The sequence below is a fragment of the Schistocerca nitens genome, chromosome 6 (assembly GCF_023898315.1).
Source record: "Schistocerca nitens isolate TAMUIC-IGC-003100 chromosome 6, iqSchNite1.1, whole genome shotgun sequence".
Lineage (NCBI taxonomy): Eukaryota > Metazoa > Arthropoda > Insecta > Orthoptera > Acrididae > Schistocerca > Schistocerca nitens.
Genome location: NC_064619.1, coordinates 314,029,051 through 314,052,490, shown reverse-complemented (window position 1 = coordinate 314,052,490; position 23,440 = coordinate 314,029,051). Strand labels below are relative to the sequence as shown.

The 23,440-nt window shown below is 43.4% G+C and overlaps 1 protein-coding gene across 1 annotated transcript in view; it reads right to left on the bottom strand.

Annotated features, from left to right (window-relative positions):
• The window catches only part of LOC126262421 (multiple C2 and transmembrane domain-containing protein), a 1,124,939-nt gene that overhangs the window by 691,587 nt on the left and 409,912 nt on the right, over window positions 1-23,440 (bottom strand). The window contains exon 3 of the mRNA XM_049959054.1: window positions 17,595-17,737. The gene's annotated coding sequence lies outside the window, so the exon portion shown is untranslated. The remainder of the gene's footprint in view (window positions 1-17,594; window positions 17,738-23,440) is intronic.

The following is a 23,440-nucleotide window of genomic DNA, read 5'->3' as shown; positions in this document are numbered from 1 at the left end:
TTGCGCAGTTGGAGGTGAGCCGCCAGCAGTGGTGGATGTGGGGAGAGAGATGGCGGAGTTTTGTAATTTGTCATGAACTGCTATATATATGATGATATCAAGGTAAATACATTGTTTGTTCTCTATTAATATCTTTCATTTGCTAACTATCCCTATCAGTAGTTAGTGCCTTCCATAGTTTGTATCTTTTATTTAGCTGCCAGTAGTGGCGCTCGCTGTATTGCAGTAGCTTGAGCAGCGAAGATTTTTGTGAGGTAAGTGATTTGTGAAAGGTATAGTTTAATGTTAGTCAGGGCCATTCTTTTGTAGGGAATCTTGAAAGTCAGATTGCGTTGCGCTAAAAATATTGTGCGTCAGGTTAAGCACAGTCTAGTAAAATTGATAAAAAGGGGACGTTTCAAGACTAACTGGGGAGGCCTTCCATTCGCCACCCCCTCCCCCCTCCCAAACCTGCGGGAAGTCTTTCACAGCCTGCCACGCCGTGAGGCGACCTCACACTCGACCACAGGTGAAGGGTCAACCTCAATGCGACCAGTAATTTGGCTGTTTACCAGTGTACACCGACTGGCGGACTCCCCACGGCCGGCCCTCAACATTGATGCCCACCCACTGCAGCCTCAAGCTGTGTAACTGAAACCAACACAGCCTGGCGCTGAGAGCGATGTGTCATCAACTTGGCTCGCATCCACACACAGGGTTCATAGTCCCTATCCGTACTAAAGACTGCAGAAAACTACACTATGCAGACAAATAAATGACTATCGACACGCTCTGTTGAACTCTACTGTGTTGTTGTGGTCTTCAGTCCTGAGACTGGTTTGATGCAGCTCTCCATGGTACTCGATCCTGTGCAAGCTTCTTCATCTGTCAGTACCTACTGCACCTACATCCTTCTGAATCTGCTTAGTGTATTCATCTCTTGGTCTCCCTCTACGATTTTTACCGTCCACGCTGCCCTCCAATACTAAATTGGTGATCCCTCGATGTTTCAGAACATGTACTACCAACCGATCGCTTCTTCTAGTCACGTTGTGCCACAAACTCCTCTTCTCCCCAATTCTATTCAATACCTCCTCATTAGTTATGTGATCTACCCATATAATCTTCAGCATTCTTCTGTAGCACCACATTTCGAAAGCTTCTATTCCCTTCTTGTCTAAGCTATTTATCATCCACGTTACACTTCCATACATGGCTACACTCCATACAAATACTTTCAGAAACGGCTTCCTGACATTTAAATCTATACTCGATGTTAACAAATTTCTCTTCTTCAGAAACGCTTTCCTTGGCATTGCCAGTCTACATTTTATATCCTCTCTACTTCGACCATCATCAGTTATTTTGCTCCCCAAATAGCAAAACTCCTTTACTACTTTAAGTGGCTCATTTCCTAATCCAATTCCCTCAGCATCACCCGACTTAATTTGACTAAATTCCATTATCTTCGTTTTGCTTTTGTTGATGTTCATCTTATACCCTCCTTTCAAGACACTGTCCATTCCGTTCAATTGCTCTTCCAAGTCCTTTGCTGTCTCTGACAGAATTCCAATGTCATCGGCGAACCTCAAAGTTTTTATTTCTTCTCTATGGATTTTAATACCTACTCCGAACTTTGCTTTTGTTTCCTTTACTGCTTGCTCAATATAGAGATTGAACAACATCAGGGATAGGCTACAACCATGTCTCACTTCCTTCCCAACCACTGCTTCCCTTTCATACCCCTCGACCTTTACAACTGCCATCTGGTTTCTGTACAAATTGTAAACAGCCTTTCGCTCTCTGTATTTTACCCCTGCCACCTTCAGAATTTGAAAGAGAGTTTTTCAATCAACATTGTCAAAAGCTTTCTCTAAGTCTACAAATGCTAGAAACGTAGGTTTGCCTTTCCTTAATCTTTCTTCTAAGTTAAGTCGTAGGGTCAGTATTACCTCACATGTTCCAACATTTCTACGGAATCCAAACTGATCTTCTCCGAGGTTTGCTCCTATCAGTTTTTCCGTTCGTCTGCAAAGAATTCGTGTTAGTATTTTGATGCTGTGACTTATTAAACTGATAGTTCGGTAATTTTCACATCTGTCAACACCTGCTTTCTTTGGGATTGGAAATATTATATTCTTCTTGAAGTCTGAGGGTATTTCGCCTGTCTCATACATCTTGCTCACCAGGTGATACAGTTTTGTCAGGACTGGCTCTCCCAAGACTGTCAGTAGTTCTAATGGAATGTTGTCTATTCCGGGGGCCTTGTTTCGACTCAGGTCTTTCAGTGCTCTGTCAAACTCTTCACGCAATATCATATCTCCCATTTCATCTTCGTCTACATCCTCTTACATTTCCATAATATTGTCCTCAAGTACATCGCCCTTGTATAGACCCTCTATATACTCCTTCCACCTTTCTGCTTTCCCTTCTTTGCTTAGAGCTGGGTTTCCATCAAAGCTATTGATATTAATGCAAGTGGTTCTCCTTGCCCCAAAGGTCTCTTTAATTTTCCTGTAGGCAGTATCTATCTTACCCCTAGTGAGATAAGCATCTACATACTTACATTTGTCCTCTAACCATCCCTGCTTAGTCATTTTGCACTTCCTGTCGATATCATTTTTGAGACGTTTGTATTCCTTTTAGCCTGCTTCATTTACTGCATTTTTATATTTTCTCCTTTCATCAATTAAATTCAATATTTCTTCTGTTACCCAAGGGTTTCTACTAGCCCTTGTCTATTTACCTATTTGATGCTCTGCTGCCTTCACTATTTCATCTCTCAAAGCTACCCATTCTTCTTCTACTGTATTTCTTTCCCCCATCCCTGTCAATTGTTCCCTTACGCTCTCCCTGAAACTCTGTACAACCTCTGGTTGTTTCAGTTTATCCAGGTCCCATCTTCTTAAATTCCCACCTTTTTGCAGTTTCTTCAGTTTTAATCTACAGTTCATAACCAATAGATTGTGGTCAGATCTGCCTCTGGAAATGTCTTACAATTTAAAACCTGGTTCCAAAAATCTCTGTCTTACCATTATATAATCTATTTGATACCTTTTAGTATCTCCAGTGTTCTTCCATGTATACAACTTTCTTTCATGATTCTTTAATCAAGTGTTAGCTATGATTAAGTTATGCTCTGCGCAAAATTCTACCAGGCGGCTTCCTCTTCCATTTCTTATCCCCAATCCATATTCACCTACTATGTTTCCTTCTCTCTACTCTTGAATTCCAGTCACCCATGACTATTAAATTTTGGTCTCACTTCACTACCTGAATAATTTCTTTTATCTCATCATACCTTTCCTCAATTTCTTCGTCATCTGCAGAGCTAGTTGGCATATAAACTTGTACTACTGTAGTAGGCATGGGCTTCGTGTCTATCTTGGCCACAATAATACTTTCACTATGCTGTTTGTAGTAGCTTACCCGTACTCCTATTTTTTTATTCATTATTAAGGCTACTCCTGCATTAGCCCTATTTGATTTTGTATTTATAACCCTGTATTCACCTGACCAAAAGTCTTGTTCCTCCTGCCACCGAACGTCACTAATTACCACTATACCTAACTTTAACCTATCCATTTCCCTTTTTAAATTTTCTAACCTACCTGCCCGATTACTCAACTGTAGACACTGACAAAAACGCAAGAAGTGTGTCTAATCTACTAGACTGATATGTTGAGATTCAAAAACTAAACTACCAAGGCACACAGGTGAGACTCTCATAACTCACATGCTTGTCTGACAAATATCCACATACCTTTTGCGACGGTGACTAACGTTTACTGTTGCTGTAGCTGTTCTTCTTAACAGGATCCCATACGAGTAAACCATTCGCATGTTTACCTGCAGTTGCTCGTTTAGGTACCTGGCTCTACACGGCTCTGTTTAAAAAGATTAGCTTGATGTAGTCATGGTGTCGAGTCGCACACGTCTGTTTTCATGCCTCACAGCTAATTTGCTGCAAATAATAACCCATAGCAATGATCCTTAGTCAAACAGTGTTTCCTTTGGCTAGAATGGGGAGTTAATGAGATACAGAGAAACTCAGAATAAAAGTTAAATGAATAATTTAATAATATGGGTTCTATTTTAATATGTGTAATTTATCTAGATGATAGAGAATTATGTTGGATAAAGTTTATCCAAGAAAGGACATCTGAAAAAAATTGGAAGTGGTCCTACGATGTTCAGATAAAACACAGACGGAAAATGCCCTCATCAAATACATTAAATTTACGTTGAGAGTGTTAAGAGAATGCCGGCCGGGGTTGCCGAGTGGTTCTAGGCGCTACATTCTGGAACCGCGCGACCTCTACGGTCGCATGTTTGAATCCTGCCTCGGGCATGGGTGTGTGTGATATCCTTAGGTTAGTTAGATTTAAGTAGTTCTAAGTTCTAGGGGACTGATGACCTCAGAAGTTAAGTCCCATAGTGCTCAGAGCCATTTGAACCATTTTGTTAAGAGAATGGTAGCGAAATCCTCAAAGTAAATAGTCATCAAAGATATATGAAAACTGCGTGCGTATCAGAATCTGAATACGTGAAATATTCACCAGCTCAAAACGAATTCAACATGATAATCTACAAATTAACGCACGCAATACAAAGAATAGTACTCATAGCCTTTCTATCCTTAGTTCCGCAACATAAGTAGTAAAGATCAGTCCCACTCTGGAGCACATTTAGATCTCTAGAAATATAAAGTCCTTTAAATGTTAGTGCATTGTAACCGGCGTTCACCACCCAGTATCTATCACTCACTCCACCAGATAACGTACCACAGGCAGGTCTGCCTTTCTTTCGGTATGAACATCCAAGTGTCCTGAATTGCTCCCTTGAGCACTTGACTTGGAAACACCCAGGCTGCATCGGATCACGCAGTGTTCTACCATTGTCTGCCTTTCTACACACATAAAAAAAAGTTTTGCATCACCTCGGTTCCGAGAGTTCCGGAACATGTACAGAAAATTGGAATAGAGATCAACATAAACATCATTTCCGCCCTTTTTATTGCTCATGAAAACCACACATTGCATATTGTACCACCATACAGCGAGACCATCAGAGGTGGTGGTCCAGATTACTACTGTACACACCGATACCTCTAATACCCAGTAACACGTCATCTTGCATTGGTGCATGCCTGTATTCGTCGTGGCATACTACCCACAAGTTCATCAAGGCACTGTTGGTCCAGATTGTTCCCCTCCTCAACAGAGATTCAGCGTGGTTGGTGGGTCGTCATCCATAAACAGCCTTTTTCAATCTATCCCAGGCATGTTCAATAGGGTTCACGTCTGGAGAACATGCTGGCCACTCTAGTCGACCGATGTCGTTATCCTGAAGGATAAGGATTCACAAGATGTGCACGACAGGGGACGCGAATTGTCGTCCATGAAGACGAATGCCGGGTTCGATTCCCGGCGGGGTCAGGGATTTTCTCTGCCTCGTGATGGCTGGGTGTTGTGTGCTGTCCTTAGGTTAGTTAGGTTTAAGTAGTTCTAAGTTCTAGGGGACTGATGACCATAGATGTTAAGTCCCATAGTGCTCAGAGCCATTTGAACCATTTGCCAAGACGAATGCCTCGCCAATATGCTGACGATATGCTTGCACTATCGGTCGGAGGATGGGATGCACGTATCGTACAGCCGTTATGGCGCCTCCCATGACTACCATCGACGTACGTCCGACCCACATAATGTTAACCCAAAACATCAGGGAACCTCCACCGTTCTGCACTCGCTGGATTCGCTGTGTCAGACGTTCAACCTAACCGGGTTGCCTCCAAAGACGTCTCCGACGATTGTCTGATTGAAGGCACATGCGAAACTCATCGGTGAAGAGAACGTGATGCCAATCCTGAGCGGTCCATTTGGCATGTTGTTGGGCCCACCTGTACCGAGCTTCATGGTGTCGTGGTGGCAAAGATGGACCTCGCCACGGACGTCGGGAGTGAAGTTGCGCATCATGCAGCCTATTGCACACAGTTTGAGTCGTAACACAACGTCCTGTGGCTGCACGAAAAACCCTATTCAACATGGTGGCGTTGATGTCAGGGTTCCTTCGAGCCATAATCCGTAGGTAGCGGTCATCCACTGCAGTAGTAGCCCTTAGGAGGCCTGAGCGAGGCATGTCATCTACAGTTCCTGTCTTTCTGTATCTCCATGTTCGAATAACATCGCTTTGGTTCACTCCGAGACGCCTGGACACTTCCCTTGTTGAGAGCCCGTCCTGGCACAAAGTAACAATGCGGACGCAATAGAACCGTAATAATGCGGACGCAATAGAACCGTGGTATTGGCCGTCTGGGCATGGTTTAACTACAGACAACACAAGCCGTTTAACTCCTTCCTGGCTGAATGACCGGAACTGATCGTCTGTCCACCCCCTACGTCTAACAGGCGCTGCTCATGCGTGGTTGTTAACATCTTTCGGTGGTTTTAGTGACATCTCTGAACAGTCAAAGAGACTGCGACTGTGATACAACATCCACAGTCAACGTCTTTGAGGAGATCTGGGAACCGGGCGAAGCAAAACTTTTTTTGATGTGTGTATTAGCTGAAGACTGTCTCACCAAAAATACATCATTCTTACGCTCTACAGACACTGACTTCTACATGACCACTTCCTGGACTAAATTAATATTTTATAACTGTATTTAAATAAAAAATGTCATAAACATTCAGTTACATTCAAATCATTTACAATAAATACAGAGTGTGTAAACAAGAATCATCTGGTTTTGCATGTATATATTTCTGCAACTAATAAACATATACAATCAGTTTTATTTGGTGAATGGGAAACTCAAAAAGTTTTTTTGTACCTTTTTCATAGATGTTCGATAGCCGCCTCCGTAGCGTAGCCTTAGCGTTACCGCCTACCACGCAGGGGACCCGGTTCGATTCCCGGCAGGGGACTGGGTGTTGTGTGTCCCTTCATCATCATTTTCATCATCATTGACTCACAAGCCACCGAAGTGGCGTCAACTAAAAAGGACTTGCAATAGGTGTCAGAACTTCTCCGAATGGGAGCCTCCCAGCCAACAATGCCATACGATCATTTCTATTTCCATATATGTTCGATATGCCCCCCTCGAGATGCATGGCATATGTCAATGCGGTATTCAAATTGTTCCCACAATGCAGCGAACATGTCTTGAGTTACAGTTTCCATAACTGTTATGCGATATATCAGTTCATTCATTGTTGTTGATAACAGAGAGACATAGAGTCTTTTATAACCCCCGCAAGAAATAATGACATACAGTCAGGTCCGGTGACCTTGGATTTAAAAATTTCTGCACTTTCAGATGCCAGTGTGGCAGTGTCCCATGCTGTTGGTAAATGAAGTCGTTAGAATCAGTCTCCAATTGTGGGAAAAATTCTCAAGCATATCAAGATATATATGAGCAAGAGGTATGAGACAGGCGAAATACCCTCAGACTTCAGGAAGAATATAATAATTCCAATCCCAAAGAAAGCAGGTGTTGACAGATGTGAATATTACCGAACTATCTGTTTAGTAAGTCACGGTTGCAAAATACTAACGCGAATTCTTTACAGACTAATGGAAAAACTAGTAGAAGCGGACCTCGGGGAAGATCAGTTTGGATTCCGTAGAAATATCGGAACACGTGGGGCAATACTGACCCTACGACGTATCTTAGAAGCTAGATTAAGGAAAGGCAAACCTACGTTTCTAGCATTTGTAGACTTAGAGAAAGCTTTTGACAATGTTGACTGGAATACTCTCTTTCAAATTCTGAAGGTGACAGGGGTAAAATACAGGGAGCGAAAAGCTATTTACAATTTGTACAGAAACCAGATGGCAGTTATAAGAGTCGAGGGGCATGAAAGGGAAGCAGTGGTTGGGAAGGGAGTGAGACAGGGTTGTAGCCTATCCCCGATGTTATTCAATCTCTATATTGAGCAAGAAGTGAAGGAATCAAAAGAAAAATTCGGAGTAGGTATTAAAATCCATGGAGAAGAAATAAAAACTTTGAGGTTCGCCGATGACATTTTAATTCTGTCAGAGACAGCAAAGGACTTGGAAGAGCAGCTGAACGGAATGGACAGTGTCTTGAAAGGAGGGTATAAGATGAACATCAACAAAAGCAAAACGAGGATAATGGAATGTAGTCGAATTAAGTCGGGTGATGCTGAGGGAATTGGATTAGGAAATGAGCCACTTAAAGTAGTAAAGGAGTTTTGCTATTTAGGGAGTAAAATAACCGATGATGGTCGAAGTAGAGAGGATATAAAATGTAGACTGGCAATGGCAAGGAAAGCATTTCTGAAGAAGAGAAATTTGTTAACATCGAGTATAGATTTAAGTGTCAGGAAGTCGTTTCTGAAAGTATTTGTATGGAGTGTAGCCATGTATAGAAGTGAAACATGGACGATAAATAGTTTGGACAAGAAGGGAATAGAAGCTTTCGAAATGTGGTGCTACAGAAGAATGCTGAAGATTAGATGGGTAGATCACATAAATAATGAGGAAGTACTGAATAGGATTGGGGAGAAGAGAAGTTTGTGGCACAACTTGACTAGAAGAAGGGACCGGTTGGTAGGACATGTTCTGAGGCATCAAGGGATCACCAATTTGGTATTGGAGGGCAGCGGGGAGGGTAAAAATCGTTGAGGGAGACCAAGAGATGAATACACTAAGCAAAGTCAGAAGGATGTAGGTTGCAGTAGGTGCTGGGAGATGAAGAAGCTTGCGCAGGTTAGAGTAGCATGGAGAGCTGCATCAAACCAGTCTCAGGACTGAAGACCACAACAACAACATCAAGATATGTGCTTCCTATAACAGTGTGCTCGGGAAAGAAAAATGAACCATACGCCTTTTCCCGTGAAACTGCAAAAAAAACATTAAATTTTGGAGAGTCCCTTTCATGTTGTATAAGTTCATCTGATTGTTCCGTACCCGATATTCTCACATTATGATGGTTCACCTTTCCATTTAAATGGAATGTTGCCTCGTTACTAAACACTAAATGTGGAAGAAAACTGTCATCCTCCATCTTGCCAAGAACGAAATTACAGAACTCCACTCGTTGTTGTTTGTCACCTTCACGAAGAACTTGCAGTAGCTGAATATTGTATGGTTTCATGTGTTGGCGTCGAAGCAACACAAGGCAGACGGACATCGGGGTAATAATGAGCTTCTTGACAGAAGCGTCTTTTGGTTCTCTTTACAATTGTGGTGTCTGCTAACACATATGATTTACCACTTTTAAATAAGCACAGTTTTTAATAGCACTTGAAATCAACATATCAATAAAGTTACTGGAAAAACAGTGAAGTGTTCATTATCTATAAACACGAAGTATGAGGTACTGCTGCTGTGTCCAATTCCTGTGTAAATGTGGAGAATACGATGTTCTGACAAACGTTTCGGTAGTAAAAAAGATATAAAAAATAAATCAAGAAATAAAATAGATTCGGGTACACAGCTTTCAGAGACCATAGTTATCATGCTATGCTGTCATCTGAGATACCGTTCTTTGAAATCGCATTAAGCATTTACAAGTTGTTAATTCAGAGGTTGGCTGTGAAAATGATTTTCTGTAGTTTTAAAAAATATTAAAATATTGTTGTATTACTGGATGCGTCTCATTTTTCTGAGATCCCAAATTTATTCAGATTTTCTTTAATACTCGACTGTAAATTATTACAGATTCTCAGCGATATGTAAGAAGCCATCTTTCAGTTTGTTGCAAAGCCCGCCATTGCTGGTCACTCCACATTCTGCTAAGCGATGTGACCGTCGTCAAAATTCCCAGCTTTAGGATTTACCCGCAGCCGGTCCTTTGCTACAGTTATCTACACCTCAGGCTGGTAAGGGAGTCGACGCTCCATTGACGCTGAGGCCGCACCGCTGGTCCTCAGCCGTACAAGCCAGTTCACATCGCCTCATACCAATTCTAGGTCGCCGATTACCTCGCCTACATAAGGGTACCTTTACCCTTTGTGCCAACAGATTTTCAAGAACCGTTATCTATAAATGTGTGGTGGTATCACAGACAATCGGCTGAGCCTGTTGTGTTATCGTCTTAAAGGTCTCCGTTATCTACGCTTACTTGAAAACGATCTTCAAGCATTATTGTAAGAGAGTCATTTACCGACAAGGATGAGTACGTTTTTGACCATTTTAGTATTCTGGCGACGATCATCAAAATCGAATATTCCCCGGAAGACGAATCGCCAGAAACGCTCGCATTTCTTGGCCAACAAGGTCCCCGGAACTTATGCCTTTAGATTTCAATCTATAATGTTGGTTGAAAGGCGATATCTACAAAGAGACAGTATCTACGAGTCAATTTTTCGTATTGTGAATAGCACTCCTCTCGTAACAAAATTGGTTCAAATGGCTCTGAGCACTATGGGACTTAACAGCTGAGGTCATCAGTCCCCTAGAACTTAGAACTACTTAAACCTAACTAACCTAAGGACATCACACACATCCATGCCCGAGGCAGGATTCGAACCTGCGACCGTAGTAGTCGCGCGGTTCCGGTCTGAAGCGCCTAGAACCGCTCGGCCACCGCGGCCGGCCTCTCGTAACAAAACGCCAAGACATCATCAAAAGAGCTACACGTGATGTTGTAAACAGAATACGAATGTGCACCGAAGCCGCTACTCTAAGCTAGGAAAATGATGTTTTAACTTACTAATTTACCATTGCTTGATACTTTCTGCGATGTATCTCTGAGTTATCAAATGGTTCTGAGCACTATGGGACTTAACTTCTGAGGTCATCAGTCCCATAGAACTTAGAACTACTTAAACCCAACTAACCTAAGCACATCACACACATCCATGCCCGAGGCAGGATTCAAATATGCGACCGTAGCGTCTCTGAGTTATGTTCTGTCAGCTGTATTTCCCTAAACAATAAACACTGGACATATTTTAAGTGGAATGCTTTATTGGAATGAGCCTATATTGCCACTTCCCAAAATGTTTGTCGTTCCTCCTAAAACATCCTGTATATGTAGTTTGAAATTCTTCAAGGCGGATGGCGCTGGTTCACTTCGTGTCTAATTTTTCATCCTTCAGTGATTCCTGAACCTATTTGTTACGTCTGACGTATTCAAACGAAGCGCATTAAACTTCTATTGTATAACTACAAGTGAACTGAAATCGCAGAAATCCCAATAAAATCTTTCGCACTGTTTCAGTTATCGCTGTGCGCCTACCAGCTTTTCGGGAGTTCTTATGTACAATTTGCTGTTTAGACTACAATAAACCGGACACCTACTCATAGGAGAGCCGACTGTGTATGCATCGCACGCACGGTACGTGAACATGGCGCCTACGGAGCAGGTTTTGGTGGCTGTTGCGTAGCTTGTTAACGGACTTTAAGTGCTGAAGTGCTTCTAACGAACCAGAAGCTGGCCTTTGTTCTGCTTGCAGTTCTTTATATTTATGTGAGAAATAAAACGTAAAAATCTGCTATTCCCCATAGTGGCTTAACATTTGCGTTACAATAATGGTTTCCCCATATATCCTTTGATACGAAAAATGTCTTTTTTTCTTTCTTTGTAATTTTGTTTATAATTTTGCCGACGTTAACTCCATAATTTATCTGCATATATCCTAAAAAATATACTTGTTTAGTCGTTGAAAACTTCTCAACTGTCAAAAACTGGACAGTTATTTACTATTTTGATGTTTTGATTTCATTGTCTCAATGTTGTTTGTATTTATAATTTTTTCTAGTTTACTTCAGCGGTTAACAATATAACACCTGAATTACGTATTATGTTGTTAAGTACAGTAATTCAACTGCAGACGAATCTCAAACTTGAAATACATCCAAATTCTTTTTATGTGGGATACAAGGACGACGAAGGTATTTTCGCTTCCGATGTATTCTCGACGCTACTGCCGCGTAATAAAAGTTACTTTAACTGAAACAAGTGATATAGTACGTACTCAGGCAATGCTTAGTGACACTTTTCCTGTCAGCGAAGAGGGCAGGGACACATTTTCTGGCACAATACATCTAGCGCTGTGGAAATTCTGGTAGCGGAAAGATAAACAAATCGAATAACTGTCAATGGCAGGCCTTGTAGTTCATGATATACGACACGTAGGTCCTGTCGCTTTTTTTCTGAAACGAAAACAGAGTAGGGAGAAGGGAGAGAGAGAGAGAGAGAGAGAGAGAGAGAGAGAGAGAGAGAGAGAGAGAGAGAGAGAGCAGAGAGCAGAGAGCAGAGAGCAGATAGCCTCTGTTCTGACGTGCAAGCTATGCTCTCGTTAGTCGCCATGTTTCTGCGTGTCAGTCACCGCCAACACGGCAAATCACCTGGCACTGTCTGTCAATATAACTGTCCCTCTATCGTTATTATACTCTTCTGTCGGCCAAACACTGCTAATAAGTTGGCTAACAGGTTTGTGGTTCTGTTATAGGACGAAACAAAACACTACTCCCGTCACTAGAATACAAAATATATACGAGTGTCAGTACCCAGAGAATATATTTAACAACCTTTGCTTCAGTTAGGCCTTTTCACACTATTAGCCAATACATTGTCAATGGGTGCACAAAACAACACACACACATCAACAACCATACATTACTGAAGGTTTTTTTTTTATTTTTAAACACGACAGTACAGTAGAGTACAGGGTTTGAATTAGTATTCTTTACACTGGCGGCTTGATGGACTGGAATTGCAAAAACGACACATATTAAGTATGAAAAGTAACACCGGTAACGATTTACGCAGCCCAAGAATTTAGAAATTACTGTGAGTCGGTAAGTGCTTTCTGGAAAAACTGTTGTTAACCCTGTTTTTAATTTTGAGTATACCCGTCTGGATAGCCGAGTGCATAAACGCGCCCATTCCGCGATACGGGGAGGGGAGCCTTTCGCAGATCGAATCCACCTCGCGGACTGATGAAGAGGGGTGTAAGTCGGCCAACCTGGATGTGGTTATAAGATGGTTTCCCACATCCAACTTGGTAAATACCGGGCTAGTATCCACGTCCCGCCTCGGATACAAGCTACGTAAACATTTAGGGAAACGCTCTCACGCTTGAACATGAAGTTACTCTCACCGCAGGCAGATGGAGTGCACAGACACCACTGCAGGGGTGGAGATTCAGTATCGGGGAAGGGGGGGGGGGCGTCAAGAAGACCATCCTGCCGCCACTGACATAAACATTGCTAAAACTCGTATAACAACGCTGACCCCGTAAGACGAACGATGAAAGGCAAAAGATGTAGCCTTTTTTTCATTTCCGATACTACAGACACAAATTTATTGAAATACGACTCCATTTTCCAACTGGGATGTCAAGCAATATCTATAATTTATAGCACGATCAGCTGATTGTGTTCGCTATTTTCAGGTGCACACTCCTATACTCTTACACCGTGATCCTTCGTGGGCTCATACAAATGTACGCATTTCATTTTAATATGTAAGCGTTGTCGTAGTAAACACACGAGAGAGCAACGTTCTACGTCCGTCACAACACTTCAAAGTAACACTATCGTTGTAGCGGTAGACGTGACAGATTATCAGACGAAGCAAAACTGGCAATCTGGCACGCCACCAAACTTCCCACCATCTTGTATGGTTCGAAAGTGTCGTCACTGGCTGGCTACAGTTATCTGAAACGATTGTAAACGCTTCCAAACGAGGCATTTCGGGTTATAACAAGTGGTTCCCTCCATATTCCCAACAATTCTATTAGACAACACTTAGGGCAACATTAGACCTACCGAATCATTCAGATAAAGGCCAATAAATTTTATATTAAAACAAACTTTATGTTCCATAATTTTATAGATTCACTTGGTCAAGAAGGCCAAAACTCGCGTTATAAAAGCCCGAAGACGCCTCTCACACGACTGTTAAGGGACTGACGCACAGTTTCATCCTATGTAAGCATTAACACTATATTTCCTCTTTTGTTCTAATTACTTAAAGCATAGTCAGGAGTCGGACAGTCACATTGCCCTGCAGAGCTTACACTGCAAGTAGAACCATATAGCTTCAGAATAAGCATATACCTATCTGAAGATATATAGCAGTTTCATCGTTGAAATATTGTGTGGCTTGAACAATATTATCAGGCGGCAAACTCGAGAAATGTTCCAAAATTAATGGAAATTTTGTGATTTCGCACGTTGCCTTAGTCCGATCGGCCTGATTTTTTTGTCGTTGTATTGGTACACTACCCTGGATAGTATCTGTACAGCGTTAGCGATATTTGATATCAAGACTGTTGTCAAACAAATTATACGTATTTTAATAGTGTTGGGGGCCCTGATTCAGTTCCTGTCACTAATTTATATTAAACTAAATTGTGAGTATTAAAGTTGATGTATTTTCGATTATACAGGCAATGTTAAACTAATTAAATGATAAAATCACATGTGCCAACTTGCCCCAACCGCTGGACCAACTTACTCTGTGGGTAGTGTAGGATGGCTCAAGTGATATTACTGCACTAAATATTTTTTGTGAATAATTAGTGAGATGCCATAATTATTTACTCGTAAAGATGCTGAAACAATGTAGAAATGTTTCCAAATTGAAAACATTCGGTATAAAAGCTGGAAAAAACTAAGGGGAAAAAGTGGGTCAACCTGCTCTGGTTCCCCTACTAGTGAAAGTGTTTGGCTGTGTTAGAATGGAAAAATACATTCAGATTAATTGCAAAAAAATGGTTCAAATGGCTCTGAGCACTATGGGACTCAACTGCTGAGGTCATTAGTCCCCTAGAACTTAGAACTAGTTAAACCTAACTAACCTAAGGACATCACAAACATCCATGCCCGAGGCAGGATTCGAACCTGCGACCGTAGCGGTCTTGCGGTTCTAGACTGCAGCGCCTTTAACCGCACGGCCACTTCGGCCGGCCAAATTAATTGCATGTTTCACAATTTTTATGTGCGATTAAATTATGAGCACTTTTTTTGTTCATGAAGTTATGTTCCTCTTTGCAACTAAATGAAGTGCAGTTTGTATTTTCCGTACATTTTTCATTTCTTTTATTTATCTTGAGTGGGCTGAAATGCATATTATACTTATATAAAATAGTAGTTACAGATATGTTACTAACTTAAGTTTCCTATTTTTTCTCTTGTTTTCAGCTTAGAGGCAACTTTTGTAACACAAGTTTCGTGAGGTTAAATTATTGTTTGGTGTTACTTAGGATTTCCAATGTTGCTAGTCCATTTGAGTGATCCTGGAGGTGTGTTCATTCGGTCACCAGCCGCAAGCTGGGCGATTTCCGGCTTTTCTTTCACTCACATTTATTACATCACTTGCACTTTCCATTGTGTTGTCAACATGTCTATGTTTGCAGTGAGTAGTGTAGCCAGCTGTATTGACAACAGTCACTATGTGTTTTTTCTTTCATGTTCTGTTTGTGCTGTCTGTGTGGTTATATTTTTTAAAGTGCGGATAAATTATTCTTTATGTGAGTTCTCATTTGTGTGTGTGTGTGTGTAAGTGTGAATGTGTCATTCCTTGTGAGAGTGTTTTTTTTTGTGAAACATAACCAGAATTAATAATTAATGAGTGTCTACCTCCCTCTCTCTCCCTCTCTCTCTCTCTCTCTCTCTCTCTCTCTCTCTCTCGCACAAACACACACACACACACACACACACACACACACACACACATACACAGGTATAAATAAGAACTTACGTACAGAATAACACACCCACACTAAAAAAAATAGAACCACACACACAACACAAACAGAATACAAAAAGGTAAATACACAGCGACAGTCGGCAATACAATTGGCAACACTACACACCGTAAACATGGGTAGTTGATAATACAATGAAAAACATAAGTGATGTGTTACAATAAATGTGGGTGAAAAAACACAGCAAATCGGTCAGCTGGAGTATGGGAACCGAATAAACACGTCTCCAAGACCACACACATGAATTAGCTATACTGGAAATCGTAAGTAACACCAAACGATGGTTTAACATCACGAAAATTGTGCTACAAAATATGTTTCTATCTGATAAACATGACAAAATGTATCACAGTAACGTAGTGTAACTACTACCTAATACACTCAATATACGTATAAAAAGGAACACGTATAAGAGGCCACTGAAGATGTTTCACAAATAAAAGAAGCGAAACACGTATGACGAAATACAAACTGCCTTTCATTAAGTTGCATAGATGGAACCTTCCTCCATGAATTCTGAAGCAACTAAGGAACGACGGAAAACGGAAAAAATGACTTTTTTTGTATTTCTGCTTCTTCCATGTTAATGTTTCTGAAACACTGACTATAGTATATTATAAGAATTAAATTGTAGCTAAGCTACAAGTGGATAATAAATTCGGAAGTATATATACCAATTTTTAGTCTTTTCCGTAATCTTTCAGTGCTCATACAGGTCCTAACCTACTACGGTGAGCCGGCCGCGGTGGCCGTGCGGTTCTAGGAGCTGCAGTCCGGAACCTCGGGACTGCTACGGTTGCAGGTTCGAATCCTGCCTCGGGCATGGATGTGTGTGATGTCCTTAGGTTAGTTAGGTTTAAGTAGTTCTAAGTTCTAGGGGACTGATGACCGAAAATGTTAAGTCCCATAGTGCTCAGAGCCATTTGAACCATTTTTTTTACTACGGTGACGAAAACAGGGCCGCCTACCTTAGTATCGGTGAATGTGTAATATCAATGTCAGAGAAAATTTGCATTACATTTTTCTATAAGTACGGAATGGGGAGCAGCGAAATTTTAAAAACGTTAAATAATTCCTTCTGTGAGTCAGCTTTGAGTAAAATGAGGGTTTACGAGTGAGATAAGGATTTCGAAGAAAGCCGTGAGGACGTTGAAAGTCACGAGCCTCCTGGACACGCCCTGGCAGATCATCAACGGATGAAATCAGGGAGCAAGGGAAAGAGCCGAGTGTTAACAGTCGGCGAATCACAATCAGAGGAGTCGCCAACGATGCTGGAGGGTCTGTGGTGAAACAGTTAATAACTTTTGCACCACGATAATGCTCACATTTCGTTGTCCGTTCGTCACTTTTATGCCAAAAACAGTGCCCCAAGTGATTTTCTTATGTTCAGATAAATAAGGAAATTCTTAAAATGCCATGATTTCACAACCGTAAATTAGATTAAAAACGCATGACTAGGAGAGTAAAGCGCTATCCCAAAGATAGTTCCAAGCGTGTTTCCTGGAGCGGAACAAGCGCTAAGATAAGCGTGTACATCTAATGGGAACTATTTTGTAGTGGACAATATTCATTACACGAATAAATAAATTATTTTTAAAAAGTCTCCCGTTATTTTTAAACACATGTCTTGTTTATAGCTACAACAACAATACCAGTTTTAGAATATTGCCGCCCCCTGGACAAAATTCTGACGATGCACATGACTCTGACAGCCACGTTTCGATGTTTTGAAACAGTCTGACTACAACAAGTGACCCCACTGACATACCGAGACCCCTAGAGGGCGTCGTTGAGAGGCAGCGCCACCCTGATCGCCAGAAGCTTTTGCGCCCTGCCCCAGAGGCTCATGCACAATTCAGCGCGCTGGGTTGCGTGGGGCGCGACATACGAGACAGGAGCGAAGGCAGGGGCGGCGGCGACACACACCTTGATGTGGACGGGCGTGAAGGGGTCCTCGATGGGCAGGCAGAAGGACTCGTCCCACACGGGGTTGAGGTCGCGGTAGATGGTGCGCGACTTGTACAGCAGCCGCCCGCCCACCTTGAACTTGACGTACGGGTCGCTCGTGCCTGCAACAACCATACACAGTGGCTGTTAGTACAGTTGTAATCGTCACAAGCAAAAATAAATTACGTCACTAACATTTTGTATATGTCTGCAGCTATGATATTCTCTGGAATACCGGCGCCACAGTATCGCAGCACGGCACTAGACGGACGAAAACAAAATGGTGCAGCCTTCCCATAGTGTGGAGTATCGTGTGGCAATTCGTTATCTGCATTTTATGAAGAATAACACTGCAACAAGTCGTGCTGAGACGATGCAAGAGTACGGCAACAAAGCACCATCATATGACACAGTGTTTATTTTTTATTTCTACATACACACACAAAAAAATGGCTCTGAGCACTATGGGAGTTAACATCTATGGTCATCAGTCCCCTAGAACTTAGAACTACTTAAACCTAACTAACCTAAGGACATCACACAACACCCCGTCATCACGAGGTAGAGAAAATTCCTGACCCCGCCGGGAATCGAACCCGGGAACCAGGGCATACACACACACAAAAAAAGTTTTGCGTCACCTCTGTGCCGAGAGTTCCGGAACCTGTACAGAAAATTGGAATAGAGATCAACATAAACATCATTTCCTCACTTTTATTGCTCATAAAAACTATACATTGCATGTTGTACCACCATGCAGCGAGACCTTTAGCGGTGGTGGAGCAGATTGCTGTACACACCGGTACATCTAATACCCAGTAGCACGTCCTCTTCCATTGATGCATTCCTGTATTCGTCGTAGAATACTATTCACAAGTTCATCAAGGCACTGTTGGTCCAGATTGTCCCACTCCTCAACGGCGATTCGACATAGACTCCTCGGAGTGGTTGGTGGGTCATGTCGTCCACAAACGGCCCTTTTCAATCCATCCCAGGCAAGTTCGATAGGGTTCACGTCTGGAGAACATGCTGGTCACTCTAGCCGAGCGATGCCGTTATTCTGAAGTAAGTCATTCACAAGATGAGCACGATGGGGGAGCGAACTGTCGTCCATGAAGACGAATGCCTCGAAAATATGCTGCCCATATGTTTGCACTATATGTCGGAGGATGACATCCACGTATCGTACAGCCGTTACGGCGTCTTTCATGACCACCAGCGACATACGTTGGCCCCACATAATGCAACACCAAAACAGCAGGGAACCTCCAACTTGTTGCATTCGCGGGACACTGTGTCTAAGGTGTTCGGCCTGACCGGATTGCCTCCAAATACGTCTTCGAAGATTGTTTGGTTGAAGGCATATGCGACACTCATCGTTGAAGAGAAAGTGATGCCAATCATGGGCAGTCCATTCGGCATGTTTTTGGTCCCATCTGTTGCGCTGCATGGTGTCGTGGTTGCAAAGATGGACCTTGCCATGGACGTCGGGAGTGAAGTTGCGCATCAAACGGCTCTGAACACTATGGGACTTAACTTCTGAGGTCACCAGTCCCCTAGAACTTAGAACTACTTAAACCTAACTAACCTAAGAACATCACACACATCCATGCCCGAGGCAGGATTCGAACCTGCGACCATAGCGGTCGCGCGGTTCCAGACTGTAGCGCCTAGAACCGCTCGACCACCTCGGGCGGCGAAGTTGCGCATCATGCAGCCTATTGCGGACAGTTTGAGTTGTAACACAACGTCCCGTAACTGCACGAAAAACATTATTCAACATGGAGGCGTTGATGTCTGGGTTCTTCCAAGCCATAATCCGTAGGTAGCGGACATCCACTGCAGCAGTAGCCCTTGGACGGCCTGAGCGAGGCACGTCATCGACAGTTCCTGACACTCTGTATCTCCTCCATGTCCGAACAACGTCGCTTCGGTCCACTCCGAGACGCCTCGACACTTCCCTCGTTGAGAGCCCTTCCTGTCACAAAGTAACAATGCACCGCGGTATTGACCATCTAGGCATGGATGAACTACAGACAACGCGAGCCGTGTACATCTTTCCTGGTGGAATGACTGGAACAGATCGGCTGTCGGACCCCCTCCGTCTAATAGGTCTGCTCATGCATGGTTGTTTACATCATTGGGCGGGTTTATTGACATCTCTGAACAGTCAAAGGGACTGTGTCTGTGATACAATATCCACAGTCAACGTCTGTCTTCAGGAATTCTGGGTATCAGGGTGATGCAAAACTTGTTTTTATGCGTGTATTTATTTCGTAACGTGCCCATACAGTTAAATATAAGTCTACAGTTTGTTTTCACAATGCAATGAACACATTAGTTTAAATCGTACCACAGTACGAAGTCACATACGTTTAAAAACGGGCAGGAGCGCCCCTGGGAAGTGTAAAGTACCGCTATTATTTTCTATGTTCATACATGATGTGGCGGACGGGGTGGGTGGTTGTTTGCTGATGATGCCATGGTGTACGGGAAGGTGTCAAAGATGGGTGACTGTAGGATGATAGAAGGGGACTTACACAAAATTTCTAGTTGGTGTGATTAATGTCAGTTGCCTCTAAATGTAGACGTGCGGTTAAAGGCGCTGCAGTCTGGAACCGCAAGACCGCTACGGTCGCAGGTTCGAATCCTGCCTCAGGCATGGATGTTTGTGATGTCCTTAGGTTAGTTAGGTTTAACTAGTTCTAAGTCCTAGGGGACTAATGACCTCAGCCGTTGAGTCCCATAGTGCTCAGAGCCATTTGAACCATTTTTTTTTCTAAATGTAGAAAAAGTTAAGTTAATGCGGACGAGTAGCAAAGTCAAATCCATAATGTACGGATACAGCATTAGTAGTGTCCAGATTAGAAGTGTCGTTTAAATATAATAATATACGTACTCGCACATAAGCTGAGCTTTCCACATCCTGCTGAGTAGCACGTGGGAAAATAGTCATTTAATTGTGCTTTGGTCTTCTCCTGGCGTTCTTATTATCACCAGCATTATATTAACCCCTCAGGAAGCTATTTCTGGATTTTTGGCACTGTTAACGAGCTCGTACAGTATTTTATATGTTGCTATATTCTTAAATACTAACAAATTTTGGAGGCTGCTTGGCAACTGGTGACCAAAAGCCCGAGGATTACTAATAAGGACGTTGATGTGACACGCGTTCCGAGGACATCGTAGGAATATATCGTTAGGATCACCTTCCTCTCCACAAACACACAGAGAGGTGACGCTTAGGGTGAGCCGACAGAGGTGTTTGTTGAAAGTCCGACGACTAAATTTCAGCCGCGCTATAACTATCGTAAAGCGCCTCGACGTCTTATTATACCACGGTACTCTTGGAGTAGTGGAATGATTTTACATGTCCTCGACCATTCCTCTTGCCAGTCTAATGACAACCGCTTTCTGGGCATGTGGATCCCATCTATGAAAGGGAGTTTATCATATTTGTTACCTTGCTTCGCTAGGACACATACTACATTTCCAGGTATCACAGAACGGCTTTTCAACCATACATCACGATGTTACGACAGTTCCTCTCTACCCGAAACACAACTTAGAAATTATGGGGTGGTAAAACTACACTCCTGGAAATGGAAAAAAGAACACATTGACACCGGTGTGTCAGACCCACCATACTTGCTCCGGACACTGCGAGAGGGCTGTACAAGCAATGATCACACGCACGGCACAGCGGACACACGAGGACCCGCGGTGTTGGCCGTCGAATGGCGCTAGCTGCGCAGCATTTGTGCACCGCCGCCGTCAGTGTCAGCCAGTTTGCTGTGGCATACGGAGCTCCATCGCAGTCTTTAACACTGGTAGCATGCCGAGACAGCGTGGACGTGAACCGTATGTGCAGTTGACGGACTTTGAGCGAGGGCGTATAGTGGGCATGCGGGAGGCCGGGTGGACGTACCGCCGAATTGCTCAACACGTGGGGCGTGAGGTCTCCACAGTACATCGATGTTGTCGCCAGTGGTCGGCGGAAGGTGCACGTGCCCGTCGACCTGGGACCGGACCGCAGCGACGCACGGATGCACGCCAAGACCGTAGGATCCTACGCAGTGCCGTAGGGGACCGCACCGCCACTTCCCAGCAAATTAGGGACACTGTTGCTCCTGGGGTATCGGCGAGGACCATTCGCAACCGTCTCCATGAAGCTGGGCTACGGTCCCGCACACCGTTAGGCCGTCTTCCGCTCACGCCCCAACATCGTGCAGCCCGCCTCCAGTGGTGTCGCGACAGGCGTGAATGGAGGGACGAATGGAGACGTGTCGTCTTCAGCGATGAGAGTCGCTTCTGCCTTGGTGCCAATGATGGTCGTATGCGTGTTTGGCGCCGTGCAGGTGAGCGCCACAATCAGGACTGCATACGACCGAGGCACACAGGGCCAACACCCGGCATCATGGTGTGGGGAGCGATCTCCTACACTGGCCGTACACCACTGGTGATCGTCGAGGGGACACTGAATAGTGCACGGTACATCCAAACCGTCATCGAACCCATCGTTCTACCATTCCTAGACCGGCAAGGGAACTTGCTGTTCCAACAGGACAATGCACGTCCGCATGTATCCTGTGCCACCCAACGTGCTCTAGAAGGTGTAAGTCAACTACCCTGGCCAGCAAGATCTCCGGATCTGTCCCCCATTGAGCATGTTTGGGACTGGATGACGCGTCGTCTCACGCAGTCTGCACGTCCAGCACGAACGCTGGTCCAACTGAGGCGCCAGGTGGAAATGGCATGGCAAGCCGTTCACAGGACTACATCCAGCATCTCTACGATCGTCTCCATGGGAGAATAGCAGCCTGCATTGCTGCGAAAGGTGGATATACACTGTACTAGTGCCGACATTGTGCATGCTCTGTTGCCTGTGTCTATGTGCCTGTGGTTCTGTCAGTGTGATCATGTGATGTATCTGACCCCAGGAATGTGTCAATAAAGTTTCCCCTTCCTGGAACAATGAATTCACGGTGTTCTTATTTCAATTTCCAGGAGTGTATTACGACAGTTTCTAATCGGTTGTAGCGTTGACATACTATCGGATGGCACACTGTTTAACTGACGCATACGTTTACACTGTGGTCAAACAAGTCTGAATGACAACGAATTAAAAGACAGACAATCTGTGTGTGAGGAACCGGGAATCGCAAGAGCGATCGAGGTGTTGCTGTTCGGAGACCACCGAATCGCGAGGCGCCAGCGGGAAAAGTGAAAATCAGCCATGGATCAGTTTTTTAGCATTCTGTAACGATTTTTTGAATATGCCAGTTCTCAGTAAACCATCAAGCTGTTAAGGTAGAGCGTCATGAGGAGCTGTCCGTAGGAGTGTTTTTTTCCCCTGACAACGCCCACCACATTCTGCACAGGACACAATCACAAGAGCTACTTGGATGAATCGTCAAATCTTGCCTTACGTATTCTGCTGACGTGGCACCCAGGGACCTCTTTTCTCATATGAAAAAACCATTGCATGGTAGGCATTTCCAGAATGACGATGAGATCATTTTCGAGGCGGGTTGAAAAGCCAAAATGCAGACTTATACAACCATGGCGTCCATCAACGCCACTCATTGTTGTGAAAGTGTTGTGGCCAGGAGAAACTACTTCTGTCCAGCCACGACTGTGGTTTCTTCGATAGCTCGGTGTGGTGGCACATCAAACTGGAACACAGGAAATATTAGCTCACTTCATTACATAAATGAATAAAAGATGTATCTAAATTTGCCACAGTTATTTGCCACAGGAGTACTGGATAATTTACAACTGTCACGGACTAGCAAAGCATCACTCCATGCACTAATTAACAGACT